This window comes from Eubalaena glacialis, unplaced genomic scaffold, assembly GCF_028564815.1.
Source record: "Eubalaena glacialis isolate mEubGla1 unplaced genomic scaffold, mEubGla1.1.hap2.+ XY scaffold_56, whole genome shotgun sequence".
In the NCBI taxonomy this organism is placed as follows: Eukaryota; Metazoa; Chordata; class Mammalia; order Artiodactyla; family Balaenidae; genus Eubalaena; species Eubalaena glacialis.
In genome coordinates this window covers 928,536-947,945 of record NW_026871455.1, presented here as the reverse complement: position 1 = coordinate 947,945, position 19,410 = coordinate 928,536, and positions in this window count along the sequence as shown.

Genomic DNA, 19,410 nt, shown 5'->3' with positions numbered 1-19,410 from the left:
GAAAACAATCCAGGGACTCATGTCTTGTGGGAACGTCTTGTCACACAAATCAGGGCTAACAACCACTTGCACAGGAAAGCAGCAAGGGTACGTACATCATAAGCCCACTGTTGGGTACCACAATCCACACAGGGCAGACACGTTCATCAAATATAGAGTGAAGTTTAATTTGGGGTGAAATTTAGTCGACACCTTCAGATACATTAGTGAAATAGTAGGTGGAGTTCTGTCCTACTAAATGTCATGGGGAGAAACATTCTTCATTTCATAATTTTTCTATAGGAAAGCATGTGTAAACTGTCAAGTGCTACCTAGGTCAATGTTAAACATTAACTACTACGTAGACAAATAGTGATAATGTGTCAGGAACAGGGGTGGATCACAACCCTTTGATCCTGAGATGCTGAAAAGAGAAAACATTCCTTTTGAGACCCTGTGATTGAGATTTACCTACGTTTGCTCATTTATCTTTAGTACAACCCTGTTACTTATAGATTAGTTACCTTTAACAAGTAACATAAGCTAGGTTCCAAAATTTTGCTTATGTGAGAAAATCATGCAGCTAGAAAATGACAGAGCTAGAATTCAAACGTAGCTCAGGCTGTTTCTGAATCTCAAATTCCTAAATATGCTGGTGTTGAGGTGTGGATTCCCGATTCAAGTTTGACCTGGATATGTCACCTACCAAATCAGTGGTTGGAATACTCCCTGTTATCACAACAATTCCCCTCCAGTCTGTTCACACAATGACTACTGTGCTTAGGTTCGCCCAACACAGGAATCCTCCAGTGCACTGACCCAGCCTCCCTATCAGTCCCATGTCTCCTGAGTTTTATGGAACAATTCTCAGGTCCCTCTGACCTCTCAGCACAGTTGATGATCAAGACCCCAATCAGAGATGACAAAAAAATCTCCCCTTCCTATCGTTGCATCTATCATACATATCTCCCAATGAGTTTTATAAATATCTGGCATCCTACCAGGACGTGATCATAAATCATTCTCCCATGCTTTGCACACACTTCGAATGTTCCTCTTGTTTTTTTGAATCCCTGAAATTCTCACCTTCCCTCACTTTCAACAGTGTGCTCACCTCCTCCCATGCAGATGAAGTAGATAATTTGAAGAAATGTTTCAGCTCACTGTCATGAAGTCAACACCTATTCCTGCATCTTCACCCATTGGCGATGCCACTCCTGTTTAAACTGAAAGTCATTTCTATACCTGGATAAGCCCATTTTTCTGAAATGTATCCCCTTCTCTCCTGCTCTCTGGAGAATGTTTTATTATTAATTGTAAACTGAAGCTCTTCTTCCAACAAACACCCATCTCTTCCCAGTCCATCCCCTTTCATCTTTTTCAGTTTCTTCATTCTTGAAACAAAATCTCTGAACCAATTTATCTCTAGTTCCTGCCCAATGTATTTCCTCCTTCCAAAGTAAACTGAAAGAGCAGTGCAGGATTAGTGACAATCTCTGGGCGCCCCTCCCACAGTTTGATTTACTAAGGGTGATCTCCCTGTTCCTATTGATCTGCGTATACATAAACCTTTATAACATTATATTTATCTCTCCATAATTAAATCCAATGAATGTTTCTCAGTAGTTTACTTGGACCCAAGCAGAATTGGACTATGACCTCCGTCAGAAACTTTATATTTCCAAGGTCCTCTGACATCGCAAACTCCGCACTGCCTTTAAACTAGTCAGTTCCTCCCAGTGTACTGTGCGCGGTTCTCCTCAAACAATACTATTTCAACATCTCAAGACTCCATTGTAACCCTCTTCTCTCTTTTTACTATATACACCATCTTCGAAAACTGTTATAATTATTCAGTCTTCGACTGTTATCACTATGATAATAATGTGTAAAAACGAATGCTAGATTTCATTTCTGAGGTGTCATCCATACTTGCATGGGAAGCAGGCACCTACAATGAAATGTATATCAGACAGAAGCCAGGAACTTCCTCCCCAAATTAAAACTACTTCTCCTCTCGTCTGCAGTCTCAGATAACGGCTCCACTAATTATTTGGGGCTCCGTCATTGACATAACGTCCCAGAGCCACACAAACTGAATCAAACATCGATTTTATCTCTACAATGAGTGCCCTCGTCTCTGTTCATCTCCTCCCTGATATCCATATACATAGTTCCAGCTACACTTATACTGCTTCACCTTCAGGTTAAATGTCAGTGCCTCAGAGATTCCTTCTTTAAATTACTAGCTAAGTAACTCTCCTCTCCTTGTTGTCCTAAATAGAACCTACAGGCAACACATCTAATATTTCACATCTCTCTCATCTTTTTTTTTTTTTCTTTTCTTTTTTTCCTGTTTTCCTCTCTGGACTAATTGCAGAAAAGTCAACTGTAGAGTCATAAAGCAAGTTTCTCTTGACTATTACATATGAATTGTAAATCCACAGAAATTCCATGTACACAGTTACATAATCTACTCTCAGATGGCCTGTGACCAAAGGTCTTTAATCAAATTAAATAACCATCTTTAGATTAAAAATTCCTTGAATAATAAATGACTTTGATTCCTCCTGGGGAAATTTTTCTTTAGTAATCACCAGAAACAAAATGTGTGGGAAAACTGTGTTTGTGTCTTTACTTAAGTATGCAGCTACCACACTCCTGAGTTTAAAGTTTTAGTCTCTTTCTATAGAATCAGGCATAGAATTGTCTGTGGGCTACTGTTAATACATCTGATAACCTCATATATTTTATAATTATGAAGAAAGAACTCCTTTAATCTGATGCCAATCAGGATAAATCTAATCCAGGAATAACTTCCCTAACACAAGCTTTTCCTTCTCAACAGTTTAACCACTTAGATATATGTAAGGACAGTATAAGTGATTTCTTTAATTTGCTAATATTCTAAAAGCCACCAAAAGCAATCTTGATGCCTTGGACCAGATGTCTCACTATATTGTGAATTGTGGCCAGTTCTGGGAAGAGAATTTTCAGCAAGAGGATCAGTCTTTATATAAATGTGTTTAACCTACAAACAGTCCACCAGGCTGTGGGTTTTGTGTGGCTTTACATAAAGACTGGTGTTTTTTGATGATATCAAACATTCAAGGAAGATATTTTTAGTGTTCTAAAGCATTTGTATTTTAATACCAAGGTAAATAATACTTAAATTATAATCAATTACATGAGGTTTCCAGGGATGCAGGAGAGAAAAGAATACAATTGGAGAAATTAGGCTTGGCCAAGGACGAGGTGATTCTTCAATTCTTCCTATGGGCTTGGGAGTTAACAATGAGGAATATTTGCAGATTTTTTGACAGTGAGCTGAAGAATTTCCTCATATTATCTGATTAATCTGTCTAGTAGAAGGTGATTCCCTTTGTGGAAAGTGAGGAAAGTACTGAGAATGATTAAAAATCAAAAGATATGGAGAAAGTATGAAATATTTGTGAGGCATAGAATAAAACTTAATTATCTAGATATAGTACAATGGCCAGAGATATTTGAAAGATGTTGGGAGATTTCTGAACCCCACCAGATTTAATATCCTAGTTAGATTCAGTCATGGAAGAAGCAGGTAGTTGGAGCCCTCCAAGATTGGAATCTTGATCAGCAGATGTGATGAATTTGGAAGGAATACGAAAAGAATATGGAAATTGTTGGTCTTCATAACTATATGTTGAAATTACTTAATTTGATTAATTTGGAATAAAAATGAAGACAGGTTGGCACAGATGTTAGGAGAGAGGGGTCAGTGCACTAGAGCTTCTCCTAGCATTTGGGGTCAGGGAGGAAACTGAATAATAACTTGGAATATCATGGGTTAATTACCTTTAAAAACTCTTTGATTTTTATTTCCTAATAAGTAAATTTGGGATACTACTATTTCTCTTATGAGAAGCAGTAGCCAAAGCCTTCCTAGTTTGACCCTGGGAAACAAGATTACTCCTCATTTCTCATAGACCACTTCACATTTGCACGTGGGGTGGTTGTTCACTCCCAGGTAAAGGTTTATGGATTCATGACTGTTACCTCTGAAAACTCTAGATATGATTCAAGTGTCATGGCTTTCTTCTCTTTCCTTCGATTTACCTGATTAGAGTAAATAGTGTCTCTGAGAGAGAATACTAGCAGCTGAGTTCTTGGCAATGTGTCCCCAAGTGAGTGGGGACTTGCTCTTTTTTCCTGAAATGGTAACTCTGTTTCCACCACTTGGACTGAGTGCTCTAAGCGTATCCAGGTGGGAGTCAAGGCTCTGAGCACTAGTCCTGTCATCTGGCATCTCTGTGAGGATCGTGGAGTAGGGCAGGTGCTAATACATCAACCGTCTCCTTTCCAACATTTACACCAACGTGCTCCAGACTCCATGAAGGCAGTGATGGTAAAGAGGGCACATGAGAGGTTGTATTTCTCTCCCCTCAGCCATGGTCTTGGCGGGGGTGTGACTCACTCCATAAGCAAGTCTGCGATGCAGTGAGCTCTGTCATGTGATGGACACAAGTGGAGGGATGAGCAAGAGCAGAAGTTCAAGGCCTGGTAGGGGAGGAGGTGTGTGGACGGGTGAGTTCAATACGTCCAGGGTCAGAGGTGCTGGCTAGAGGGCTGTGCATGTCTGAGGGGACAGGAGAAAGAGAAGAAACCCTTCAGCAGGACTTGCCCAGAGGGCAGAGTGAAGCGAATTTTCCTTTTTTTTTTTTTTCCAATTTTTAATCTGTTTTCTCAGAATACAATTGACAATTTTGAAAACTGTAAAAAGTCAAAACAAAATACTCTCTTTCATTCTTCTTCCAAACCATCCATTTCCCCCCTGTTTAGGTAACCTTTGTTCAGAAACTGGAAGCACTTTACAGAAAACATTTTTTCCTTAATTGGTGCATTGAGGAGGATATAGTAGGTAGAGGAAAACTTAGAAAACTGTGGCCATATTTGAAGCCCTGGAGAGGCCTGAACCATCGAGGGTCTCCTATTAGTCTGTGAGCAGGGAAGACAGGAGGAAGCTACAGGAGACACAATGATAGTCAAAGTGGTGAGGTCCCAGGCAACGAGGAGGGACCTCAACCCACAGGAAAGGTCAGTCGGGGATGATCTTACAGTTTGACAGCCCCGGGACCACTGGCTTGTGAAGTTGAGCCCGTCTGTCCTCATATCTGGTGATGAATGCATGGTATGTGTCGAGGTTAGGTAGGCAGCAACTGCGGACCCCAAGTTGTATATACAGTCTGTTCACTCACACAAAATGGTGGACATTGCATCAAGGCTCTCTGACTTTTGAATGACTAATTCACCTGTAGCTTTTATTTATTGGGTTTTGTTATCTTCAGACATGTCATGTCAGCTCATTTCATCACTCAACTCTCTTGAGAGGTTATTAAAGTATTTCCCACATGAGAACAGTGAGGATTGTATTGGGGAATACTTTGCCTGTAGTCACTGCTGATAAGTGGTGGAACATATATATTGCCTGCCTTGTGCTAAGTCTGTAGATTTAGCTGAAAGTAGTGGGGAGCAGGGATATTTATGAATTCCCAAGTACACATTTTTAAATTGCCAGTCAGCTCAGAATTAACATTCTGTTGTGGACTGTGCAGGTTATTTCACACCACCCCACATGTGATGCTCTTTTATCATGAAAGTCACTCTGTATTCACAGTGTGCCCATCTCTGTGATGCATCTGAAAGGCATACACCAAGTCAGCCCAGAGGAACATTGGACTTGACGTCAAACAGGGTTTGAGCTTTCGATACACACAGCGACCTTTTCTCAGTACTGTCACCCTCGACCATCACCTCTGGACATTTGGGGAGATGAGGCAGCCTGAACCAGAATGTCCAGCATATTTTTAGGAATCAGTGACTTTCAAGACATGTGACTGTGAACTTCATCCAGAACTGGGGTAATGTCAATTGCAGCCTTCTTTGAGTGAAATGTCTCTGGAATCTTGTTGAAGTCAATGTAGAAAAATCCCTCCTATAGTGCCACAATTATGTGAACGTATCAATCTTATTAATCTAACCTTCTGCATGTTCCTTGGCCTTAGAGGAAAGGATGGCTCTGTTGTTACTGGTGCTAAACTTCAACGCAGCGCCCATTGTTTCAGTCCCTCTCTTTCGGCGCTTTTCCTCATCTTGATCTCGCCAACATCCCACTCATTTTATTTTTCGTTTGTTTTACCCTTAAAGATATATTCAAATTGTCAATATCCTATAATATGTTTCCAATTACTGGTATATTCCTCCATTTCATACTTTTTCTCTGTGTTAAACATCAATATTTTAAACATGTTCACAGACGGTAGCTTCAGGAAGAACCCATTTATCTGAAGGTCAACAGTAAGTTTATGGGGATGAACCCCGCTGTCCACATTAGAGACATGATCTTAGGGTAAGAGGAATTCAGCACAACCACCTGACTGAAAGTGGACTTAAACGCTGGCCCAGCAGAGGTTTTTGAATAGTTTCCATTTGGACCCATATTGCCCCAAAGACAAACTGTACCTTGAGTTTCAAAAGGGCAGTTGCTTAAATGTAGCTCATGTATATAGTGTTTGAAAAATAAAGAAGACCTAAAACTTAATCAGAAAACGATGGCAGTGAGAGGCTATGAAATAGAAAAATCTATGTGAATTCAGCAAAGTGAGACTCTATGTGAATATAAGTACCATGGTGGGGGTGGGGTAGTTGGTGGAGACCATCACTGAGGGAGCAGCCTAGAATTCATGTGTATAGAACTAAAGAAGTGAATTTTATTTGAGCAAACTTTTAACAGTCTTTCCTTTCCTTATCAATAGCAGAGACTTCACACTGAAGAAGAGCCCACTGAATGTAACAAATATGAGGAGATTTCACATAGAACTCAACTTTCACGCCACATGAGTGGTCTCTCACAGGACAGAAACCGTGTGCTTGCAATCAATTTGGAAGAGCCTACAGCCTTATTCATCATTGAATTAACATAAGCCAATTTATACTGGAGTGAAACCATGCAGGTGTCATCAATGTGGGAAGGCTTTCAGGCAATGCTGTAACCTTAGATGACATGAGAAAACTCACCCTGAAGTGAACCCCTATATATGTTATAAATGTGGAAGGTAGTTTAGCTGAAGCCTCACATTTAAATACACCAGAAACTCACACTGGAGAGAAACCTTAATGTGACAAATGTGGGACACACTTCAGCAGAGCCTTAACTTTTATTCACATTGATGAACTCACAAGGAGAGAAGCCCTCTGTCTCGAAACACTGGTGCTGCAATGATTTTATTCCTTTATATTTTCACTTAATGTGCCCCTCATAACTTAAAATTGAATTACAAATAAATTTAATTTTTCACAAGAGTCCTAGTCCTGGAGAATTTGTGGACCAGGCCGTGGAAATCGCAAGAATTCAGTCAGGCAAGGGTTTATGCCTACATCAGAATTTTTTAGCCGAAAGGATTTTTTTCCCCACCAAGTACAGATAGATATGTCAGGACCGAGAAGTTGGAAGATCATTCCAGAAACACAACAATGTAAAGCAACTATACCCCAATAAATAAAATAAGGTAAGATAAAATAAAGTAAATCATTGCAGATATGGAGAGTTCCATTTTCAGATTTGGAGAGGGTAGGGGCTGCATGATAAGGTCTGGCTCCCTCTCAGAGAAATTGCTTTTACTTTGTTGGCCTAAAAACATTCATTATAACCTTGAAGTCCACTGACGTCTAATGGGTGAAAGCATGGTATTGTAGGGGTCTATAAAGCATGGGATGTTGCCTGCAACCTTTGTGTGTCTGTGCTCCTGTCTGTGTACATGCACACGCACACACACAAACATGCAAGCAAGGGAGAGAGCATATAGCATCCATCTGATCCTAAAGAGAAAATGTGAGTCTGGAATCAATGGCATAAATGTGTCATCAGGAGAAAGAGCATCTAAGTTACCTTATTCATTAATGTATCAAATTTTCAATTACTAACAAATATTTACTGAAAGCTTCCAGGATTTCAGAACTTGGATTGTTATGAGGACTAAATTGTAAATAATACAATGTTCCTTTCTTCATAGAACTCTACATAATAACACAGTCAATTCAAATACACTGCAAAATAAAATTTCTGATATTAAATATCAAACATACATAAGGGTTTAAAATCGTGTAAGTACAAAATGTTTGCTACTAATTTACAAAGAAACGTTGCCACTTTATATAATAAAATTGAGATTTATAACAGTGTCATTATAGAACTTTGGAAGGCCAAAAATTGTCAAAAAGACTGGGTTATTAAAAAATATTTTACAAAATTCTGAACCTTTGAAAAGCTATTCTGCAAGATTTGGGAAGAATAAAGATAGATTTCCATTTCTAACAGTCAAGATAATTGTTCAAAATATTATGAAATAAGTATTTTTAAATTAATTGTTCAATTACAAAATACACTTTTGAAAATCAATAATCGTTTTTATTAGAATACAAAAACTGCTGCACATGCCCATTAAAATTCCATTTAGCATCCATTTTATTCGAGATTCAGTGGGGCACCATTTTATTTATTCATTTATCTTCTTCCAGTTTTACTGAGATATAACTGACCTAGAGCACAGTGTAACTTTACAGTGTATAATGATTTGACTTACATATGTTATGAAATGATTATCACACTAAATTTAGTGAACATTCAGCATCTCATATGACACAAAATTAGAGAAATAGAAAAATGTGTTTTTCTTGTGATGGGAACCCTTAGAATTTATTCTCTTAACCACTTTTATGTATAGGAGACAGCAGTGTTAATTATCTTTATCATGTGCTAGGTTGCATCCCTGGTACTTCATCTCTCTTATGGCTGGACGCTTGCAGTTTGGGCCACCTTCATCCAGTCCCACCCCTTCCCTCGCCCTGCCTCTGGAGACCACAAATCAGACAGTTATTGGATGAGTTTGTTTGCTTGTTGGTTGGCTGTTGAAATATAACTGATCTACAACACTATGTTACTTCTTGTTACACAACAGAGTAATTTGGAATTTCTATACATTTCAAAATGAACACCGGGTCCTCAGCTTGGGGAGGGGCCAGGGCACCGGCGCGTCTGAGGCTCTGGGCCCCGCCGCCAAGCTCAGGGACAAGCCCCTGTCTGCGGAGGACGAGGCAGCCTCTAGGGGCCAGAGGAGATGCTGGGATCGCGCCCCTTCTCTCCGTCCTCCGACCCCAAGTTCCCGCGGCGGCGGCAGAGACCCCGGGCCGGGGTGTGCGCCGAGGGAGGGAAGGGGGTGCGGTTCCGGCCCGGCGGGGCTGAGCCCGGCCGGCGGGAAGCCCTCTGCTGGGCCGAGGAGCCCCTGTACCCCCCGTGGTGCTCCCATGACTGCCGCTTCCCCTGAGCGCTGACGAGCGGGACCGTCTCCTGGGCCTGTAGGCCGCCCCGCTCCTCTCCTCGCCGCCTCCAGGGCTCCCGCCACGCATCCAGCAACTGCGACGTCAGCGAGGGGGCCAGGAGCACGTGCGGGGATGGGCCCAGCCGCGATCGCCGCCCCAGCCCGGAGCCCTGCCGTGTGTTCCGCCCACCCCTCCGTCGCTCCTTCCCGGACCTGCCGGCAGAGCTGCAGGCGGAGTCGGGCAGATACGGACGCCAGAGGCGCCGTCAGGGTTCTCCTGGCTGGTCCGGGGACACCGGGCCGCTTCCACTTCTGGCTCCAGGTCCAGCGCTGCGTGCTCCGGCTTCCCGGTGTGTAGCCTAAGAGCCGGAGGACGCAGCGCTGGGCCGCTTCGCTGTCTGCACGCTGCGCGCAGGGCCGGCACTGGAACAACAACGCGGGGGTCAACTACACACTACACCCCGCGTGCTACTACTTTGATCCTTGTCTCTGGTGTGAAAGGGCCCAGATTTCCCATCCTGGGCGAAAGAAATGTTCTTTATAAATGTTTTGTAGAAGGTGTTCTGTCCCCTGCCAAAATAAGATGTTTGGTGACTTGAATGGTCAGAGTCATCCGCTGGTGTTGGCCGTGAGGCTGAAGAACAGGTCACGGCCCCAACCCCCTTTGGGTGCACAGAACCCACAACAGCTGCCAGACTCCGCTGGCCATTAGCCCTCAGAGAAGCTGGACTCTTAGCGGCTGGACTCCAAGCCAGGGGTGGGGCTGGAAAGGCGGCTTTCTGTCCTTCTGGGAGCCACAGAAGTTAGTGGTGAATTGATGGATGAGGAACTGTGCCCAGCAAGTAACTATTGCTCAGAACTCTTTGGGCCCCTGCACGCGGCCGGACAGGGAGCACAGGGGCAGGACAGTCTCACTCACTGCTGGTGGCTGGGGACGCCAACATGAGGGGACCATACATGGGCAGAGGGGGGCACCCTGGGGGAGGAATTTATCCCCTCACATCTTGGGCAGATTTTGGTAATTTGTTTTTTGTTTTGATTTTAGTTTTCATATTTTCTGGCGCAGGGCTAGTACAATCAATTCGTTTTGGAATGCTCGTCTCTAAGGAGGGATGTTTGCACTGTAACTCGAGAGAACAGTCCATTGCCTCCTACATCCCATCGGACAAATTCCAAACCCAGCTTGGCTGGTAGGAACTGCAAGCAAAGAATTGTTTTTATATTTTTAAATGGTTGAAAATAATTCATAAAAGACTATTTGCAACACACGAAAATTATATAGCATTCAAATTTCCTTGTCTATAAATAATGTTTTATTGAAACACAGTTATACTCCTTTATTTACATTTTACTGCAGCTGCTTTTTGGCTACAATGACTGAGCTGAGTAGCAACAACAGACATCATATGGTGAATCTAAAATATTTACTCTCTGGTCCTTTACACAAGTTTGCCAACCCCTGTCCTAGAAAAGTGGGGAAAAAAATTTTTTTGAAACACGTATGCTGGGATTTATACTTTTAAAACAGTTAAACTTTTAGCGAATTTTGTCCCTGGAAACAAACTTTAGGTCGAAGTAAATATGTTACATTACTCTCAGTAATCTCAGTTAGAACAAACACTACTTCACAATTATTTCTGCACTGAGGAAGGGAATCCACCTGCAGATTTTTTTATTTTCATCTAAGAAATAATCACAAATTAGTGTAACTAAAACCTAGCACCCATCTGAATTAGCATCAACTGCAAAAACTGCTAGATATTTCTGAGCCTCAAAATAGCACATTGTAAGCCATAAAAGTATTTACTTTAAATTTTGGTTTGGTGACATCTCTTGACTGTGGCAGTGTTGTTTACTAAAGTTAATTGATCATGGAGAATTTCATCAAAAATCATTTTCTAGTAGAAAACTATCAAGAGTTAATGCACTATAATTCACACTAGAGTAAAATAAACTAGAAAACAATCACATTGATGAAGCAATGAATATGTAATTTACATAAGAATATAAAAATATATAACAACAAAAAATCACTTATTACCTTATTAAATATAAAAACATATTATGCAACTTCCAGGTATTCTTGCATCTGGTAAGCCATTTCTTTCCTAAAAGGGCATTATTGCATAATGAAACACATAGGTAAATGCATTTTTAGATTTTTATTTTGTATTTAGGAAAACATTTAAGTTCAAATTTACCAATAGTGTATATAATCGCATTGGGACTATATACACTACAGAACACACTGGGAAATTGTGGATTTTATGATAATAATGTGTTATTTTGGATTGTTTTGGATTATCAGAAAAAAATAGAAAGAAATTAAGAGTCCAATATAAAGAGCAAGATAGCAATCCTCTTGTCTGTTATCCTTAAAATGGTAACCGGTTGAATTTTGAATAAAATGGATGATGAAAGGAATTTTAAGAGGAACGTACAGCAGAATTTTGATCCTTATAAAAATCGTTACTGATTTTCAAACATATAGTTTTGAATTCTAACAATTTTACAAGTATTTATTTTGGAATATAGAGAACAGCAAACCTGGATCTTAAGACAGGAAATCTAGCTTTGCTCTCCCCAATTCATGCAGACTAACTTTTCCAAAATTGAGAATTTTGTAAAATATTTTTACTAACCAGTCTTTCTAAAAATATATAACCTTTCAAAGTTCCGGAATTGAGACTGTTTTAAATGTCAATTTTATTTTATGAAGTGCCAACTTTTTATTGTAGACTAGTAGTGATATTTTGTAACTATACAATGTATGAACATTTCTTTTTTTTAATGTCAGAAATTTTATTTTGCAATATATTCTTATTACCTGCATTAGAATACAGAGTTCTAGGAAGAGAAATGCGTTGTGTTATTTACAGTTTAATCATCATAACAATCCAAGTTCTGAAATGTTGGAAGTTCTCATTAAATATTTAATAACGGAAAAGTTGATAAATGAATGAACAAGGTGATTTAGCTTATTTCTCTCCTGCATGAATCCTTTATGCCAATAATTCCTGAGTCGCATTTTCCCTTTATGATCAGATAGTTGCTACAGTGTCCCTCCCTTGCATGTGTGTGTGTGTGTGTGCACTCAGATGCACGTACACACAGTAATGTTGCAGCTAACATCTTGGGCTTTAAAAAAAATTTTTTTTAAGATTTTTTTTTTGATGTGGACCATTTTTAAAGTATTTTATTGAATTTGTTACAATATTGTTACTGTTTTATATTTTGGTTTTTGAGCTGCGAGCCATGTGAGATCTTAGCTCCCCGACCAGGGATCGAACCCGCACTCCCTGCATTGGAAGGTGAAGTCTTAACCTCTGGAATGCTAGGAAAGTCCCCATGATGGGCTTTATAGGCACTAGAATACCATTTCTCAACCCATTAGACTTCAATGGACCTCAGGGCTATAACGAATGTTTTGGTCAACAAAGAAAAATAAATTGAACTGAAAAAGGGCCAGAACTCATCATGCAGCCTGTACGCTCTCCCTAGCTAGCCTTCTTGAAGGTTTAATTGACAAAATAGACATTGTCTCTATGCTGATCTTTCTCCCGGAACTTTTTTTTTTTTTTTTTAATCATCACCTTTTTTGACCAGGATTCTTTATTTATTTATTTATGGCTGTGTTGGGTCTTCGTTTCTGTGCGAGGGCTTTCTCTAGTTGCGGCAAGTGGGGGCCACTCTTAATCGCAGTGCGCGGGCCTCTCATTATCGCGGCCTCTCTTGTTGCGGAGCACAGGCTCCAGATGCGGAGGCTCAGTAATTGTGGCTCACGGGCCTAGCTGCTCTGCGGCATGTGGCACCTTCCCAGACCAGGGCTCGCACCCGTGTCCCCTGCATTGGCAGGCAGATTCTCAACCACTGCGCCACCAGGGAAGCCTCGGAACATTTTTTAGTACCATTTTCCTAGATCAAAGAGTAAAGCTTTAAAAGTAGACTTACCAACAGCTCTCTGAGTGATCTCCTTTGTGTTTACATGATTTCGTATATGCACCCCTTATTGTTCTAATACATTCTTAAAGTACAACTCTTTTTATGTCTGCAAAGATCTTTCACCTTCTCAGTGCTGAAGATATCTATCTGTTCTTCTTGGACAAAACAAACAAAGAAACCCTTGGCTACAAAATGCTAAGTAGGGATTAAACCACCGTCTGACTCTGAATTCTTGAGTTCTTCCTGTCCATGTACCCACAATTATTCACCTTTGTTTAAATATAATTAATATATAATTCTTTTTTAAAGTCATGTGGGAAATAGAAAATGAAAGTTAAGTAATAGAATTAATTGAAACAGCAGAGGTTAATCACAAAGTATGTGTATATTTATCCTTGAAGCCATTCATCCTGAACGTGTATACACATATTTGGACGCTAATGTAAGAGTTAACACACATCATACTATGTTTTACATTTTCAGTTAACATTCAACGTTGTTTCCTGACTGATCCCTGTCTTTGTAATTATGATTATAATTTTATAAAGACAGAAAGTGTCTAACTGATCAACCGTGACAGAGTATTATCAGAAAACGGGCCCATTCTTACTCATTCCAATATTTCATGATTTTGAATGACACATATCTACTCAGTAGTGCTTATATATTTGCAAATGCTGATCTACTGAAGCAGGTTTGCTTCGTTTCTTCTTACTTGATACTGAATATTGCTTTCAGCACTTCTCAAAACCCTTCACCATCTACATCTTTATATTGTATATTTAATAAAAAGACAATTGCTGAAGGACTTAATTATTGTCTCAATTGCATGCTAACACATTCTTTATAGACTATTTCCCCAGTATGAGTTTTCTGATGTGAATAGCAAGAGAAAGATTTTCCACATTGTCTTTAGAATTGGCATCTCCTCAGTGTGAGTACATTCTTGTTCAGTCAGGAATAAGGAATCCCTGAAGAATGTCCTTCCTTCATTACACTGAGACTATTTTTTCAGTGTGAACCCTCTCATGTCCAATGACTCCATGACGAATGTGACTCTAGCATTCATTTCATCGGATTTCTTCTACAGCAGTGATTAGATGGTGTACCCCAAGAGGGCTCTCCTCGTAGTCAACCTTGGGCTGTCTTCTCTACTGTGTCAGGGATGCAGCCCACTCTGAGTTCTCTGTGTATTCTGAGGCTGGAGCTCCAACTGAAGGCTCTTCCACCACGATTCCAGGGTCAGGGTTTCCCTCCACATGACTTTCCTGGTGGTTTAAAAGGGATAATTTCTGGCTGAAGGCTCCATATCATTGATTACAGACACAGGGTTTCTACTCTGTATGAATTCTCTGGTGTTTATAAAAGTGGGAGCTCTGGGTAAAGGCTGCACCACATGGATTCCAGACATAGGATGTCTCTCCTGTCAGTTTTCTAGTGCATATAAGCATGAGAGCTGCGTTTAAAGGCTCTTCCACATTCATCGCATTTGTAGGGTTTCTCATCAGTGTGAATTCTCCCCGATGACTAAGGTTATGGCTTTGACTAAATGCTTTCTCACATAAATGACATTCATTGTGGTTTCTCTCCTGTGTGAATGTGCTCATGACATCGAAGGGTTGGATGGTCACCGAAAGCTCTTCCACAGTCATTCCAAACATAGGGCTTCTCTCCCGTGTGAGTTTATTGGTGTGAATAAAAGCCAGCTCTCTGCTGTATTCCCTTTATAAGGTTCGTCTTCTCCAGTGTGAGCTGTTGGTGTATAAATGCGAGGCTTCAGCTGAATTATTTCCCACGTTCAGGACATTTGCAAGAGTCACTCCAGGGTGCAGTCTCTCATGTTGTCTAAAGTTGGAGGGTGACTAAAAACCTTCCACATTCCGAGATCTGTATGGTTTCTCTCTCGTATAATTAGCTAATGCCATTCAGTGATGAATAATGGCTGAAGTCTCTCCCATTTGGGCTGAAAGTATAACACATGTGGAGTTAAGATTGCTGTATGTGAAATGTCCTCATATTCATTGCATTCAGTGGGCTCTTCTCCAGCATGAAATCCCTGCTATTGACAAGGAAAGGGAGGCTGTTAAAAATTACTCACATAATATTCATTCAGTCATTTCTCTACATGTGAATTCTAGGCGGTTCCCTCAGTGATGGTCTTCATTGAAAATCTCCCCATGTTACTTACATTCACAGGTAGTGTTACTTTGCTGAATTCACACAGATTTTCTATTTGATAAACCCTCATTGGTCATAGCTTTCTGATTAATTTTAGGTCTTCTCTATGTTTCAAACACTATATCCATGAGCTATGTTTAATCAATTACCTTTTCAATGAAGCCCAGGTTAGAGTTTGACATGTAATGTCAAATGACATGGGTCCTCAGATGGTTCCACCCTTCATTAAATTGAGAGAAAATCTCCTGGCCACACGTCCAAGGCCATGGAAGGCAGAGCTAGGGTTGAGGCTCTGATGTTGCTGATTCCCACATGGGGAGGAACCAAGGTGACTGAGGGCAAGGGCATCTGGTGGGGCGGGGGTCGCAACAGGGAAGGTGGGGTGCTAAAGGCCTGGAATGGGTATTGGAGAACAAATGTTGGTGCCTTTCACCAAGAATTATTAAATGAGAATTTTGCGAGAGGTGTCCTTGCTGTGGAGACAAGACTTTCCAGGAGACCATGGTAAGGGTTACCTGGGAGTTAGTGTTAATCCTAGGAACTGAATATTAATAAAAAAATAACTTTGAACAGTAAGTCAAATCAAAGTATAACACCCCATAATTTGCATTGTTTTCTGCAAAATGGGGATATTATATCCTCCTTACATGTCGAGTAGCCAATGCAGCCTTGTTTTTGACCATGGGAGGAAAAAGCATTCCTTCTGTCTACGCATGACTGTGGGTTAGGTGGGAGGGGTCTCTCCCAGCTGAGTGTTTGGGGATTCATGCCTGGTGTATCTAACAGTACTTTGAAAGACTGGGTTCTCAAGGCTGCTTTCTCTTTCCTCAGATTTATCTGCTTGATTTTCGGATTGTCCCTGCGTAAGGATGCAGAGGAGGGCAGGTGGTGGCAGAGTTCCTGATAATGAAACAACAGGTGAGAAAAAAACTTACTTTGATTCCTGAATTGATCCATCTTTTGCCAAATGGTCAGGTTTCTACTTTGGGTCCGGATTTTCTAAGTGCACCCTGGAAATATTAACGCCAGTTATGTTCACCACCCTGTTAGGGATATGGCAGGTCAGGGACCAATGAAGAAATACTCTCTTTCCCAACATTTACTTTCACTTGTTGCAGCCTCCATTAAGGCTGTGACCTCACAGAAGACGGGAGAGGTTTTTTCCTTCTCTTTTTTTAAAGGTCATCCCTTGGGCACAGTGGCCTCCTTCATCATGTTACTGGCTGCAGTGGACTTAGGAATGCGGTGAACACAGGGGATAGAGAATGACTCAGAGCAGAAATCTCTAGGCCAGTGGGGAGCAGGCGTTTCATCAGGTGAGTCCTGTGTCATAGGTGCTGGGGTGAGTGGGGGTTTGGTGAGAGATAGCAATAAAGAATCATTTATTTTTCCTAATTTTAAAAAGATTAACTTTTTACAGACTACTCATAAACATTTTGATAGCTTCAAAAAGATAAACATAAGTTCCTTAACAAAGTTGTTCACATAACTCTTTTCCTTTGTGTTCTTAACCTTCATTCAAATTAGAAAGTTGAATGCAAGTTCTGCAGATTCTTAATTTTGACTGTGTATGGAGAAGAAGGGGTATAGTACACAGAACAAAATGTAGAGCACTGGACAGCAAACGACAGTCTGGGGAGCTCCAAGACCTCACTCTGCCACAGTGACATCAATAAAACAACCAGGATCTGCCTGAATGAGCTGGGGTTCTAGCCCAGGGAACCCCAGAAGTGACAACAATGGGCTTTCTGATCCCACCATTGGCAGCCCTGGTAAGTGTTCCTATTAGACCCGGGGATGTGTGTGTGTGTGTGCTTGTGTGTGTGCGTGTGTGTGTGTCTTTCTTCTTCCTGGCACCCCTGGACTTGCCGAGTGTACATCAGTGTTTCATGAAAGCCATGGCCATGTGGTGCTAAAGTTATAAGACCCTCTTAGTCTTGTGTCTTCCTGCGTTGGATACATACAATTTCTCTAATAGGTCCATATGCAAATGTTCAGTTGTCTCCTTGGCTCCTACCTGCAATGGCATGGGATGTCTTTTCCTTGGGAAAGCACCTCTAGGCTCATGGAGAGAAGAGCGGCACAGGTGTAGGGTGGGCAGAGATAACTGGAGCAAGCAAGTGAATTGCTAAGGTCTCCTGATAAGGAGGTAAGAGGCTGGGCACTAAGGGAACCCAGGTCTGCAGAGTCAGGGTTCCGACTGCAGAATTCTCCACATTAGCGTGAGGAGCGCGTCTCCTTCGCGGCAGCCTCCTGCCCAAATCTTCCCAGCCCTGTCCGCTGCTGGGGTCGCGTCGTGCCGTGCCGAGCCGAACCGGCTGGTAGCTCCGAGGCGGACGCCCCGAGACGAACTCGAGCGTTTGGGCGGTCAGAGCTGATCCCTCGCCGTCCAGCGATCAGAATCCATCCCGCTGACGTTCGAGCCCGTTGTCGGGAGCCACCTGGCAGCCGCTTTTATATTGTCCCTTCCCTCCTGAGCTTTGACGACCTTCGCGAGGGATGTGACTCGCCCACAGGCGCGGGGCAGAGTTCCGGGAGGCCGGCGACGCTGGCGGCGACCATCCCGGTGGTGCGGAGTGGTGGGCGCTTGCTGCTCTCACCGGAGATTGAATGTGGAGCAAAGTGTGTTGTGGGGCCGGCGCTGAGCTCCCTCGGAAGGTTGTGGGGAGGTCTGCGCCGGTCGACCAGCACTCCCTGGTGCCCCTTGGCTCGCTGAGACTTCCAGTCCTGCTATGCGTGAACAGGAGAGGATATCCGTGCACGACGTCGTCCTCCGTGTGTCACGATCCGTCGGTGCGTCCTCGCCGGCTTGGGGCCCCGGGTCCATCCCGGTGCAGTCGAGGCAGTGGGGCTGCTCACCGCGGGCCACTTCATTTTCTCCGGGTTCCACGCGAGGCGGTCATGGGGGCGAATCTTGCCCCGAGACAAGGGCACGGGGTGCGTATCAAGAGACGGTATCCACCCGGCAGATTGAACCGGCGTCTACGCGTGGAGCTCCCGTCCCCACTCCTTTGTCACCTCGTCAGTTTGGCGCTTGCGTTTGTGCAGGTCCGTTCAACGCGGACAGTCGAGGGCAAGCGTGGAGGGCGCTAGTGGAGGGGCGGCAGTCCCTCCTAGGCTTCAGTGGCCGTAGGTCGTAGTCGTTTCTTTGGGAAACAGGGACCGCCCGGGGCATCCGGTGATGGTCGTGAGCAGGCACGAGACTGGCCGCGGTCCTGGGTGGGCGCGGTTGTCGGTAGCTTCTCTGAAGAAGCTCTGCAGACAGGGAACGGCATAAAGACGCGCGGGCGGACGGGAGGATCCCCCACGGCGAGAAATGGGACCGATGGTGGCATGGGTCCAGGACGGGTGTCAGGGGCGTGGCGGTGCGCCTTCGCCGGTGTGCGATCTGGATCCTTCCTGTTGAGGTTCACACCAGTTGCTCGTCGCTTGACGTCTGCAGCGGCAAGGTCGACCAGATGGCCGGTTTTCGGTATTGTGGCAAGAAGATAATTTAATGAATTAAATTTTTTGTTGTTGTGAGCTTCACTACAAATTAAACATTAGTGAAATGAGAAATCCTAATGTTTACAGTAAATCGACATTACTGTAATAACTACTATCATTTGCAATTTTTTCACAAAATGTTGATTTATGAAATTTAAAATATATTTAGTACAATTTTTTGTGATACAAGTCTGCTAATGAGAAAACTGGAATTGTTTTGCAAGGGGGATGCCATTTAGCTTATTAGAGATTCCTATCATCAAAATTTAAGTTATTAATCCTGACTTATAAGGAGATTTTGCATGGTTTACATATTTCATATTTGAAAATTCTTTTCACACAGATATGTGCTACCAAATACTGCAGTTCATGAGCATATGATTTTAATTGAGCATATTCATTGCTTGGAAGGAATTTATAAAATTCCGTTAGATTTTTCTATTGATATTTGCCTTTTAATATGTCATTATAT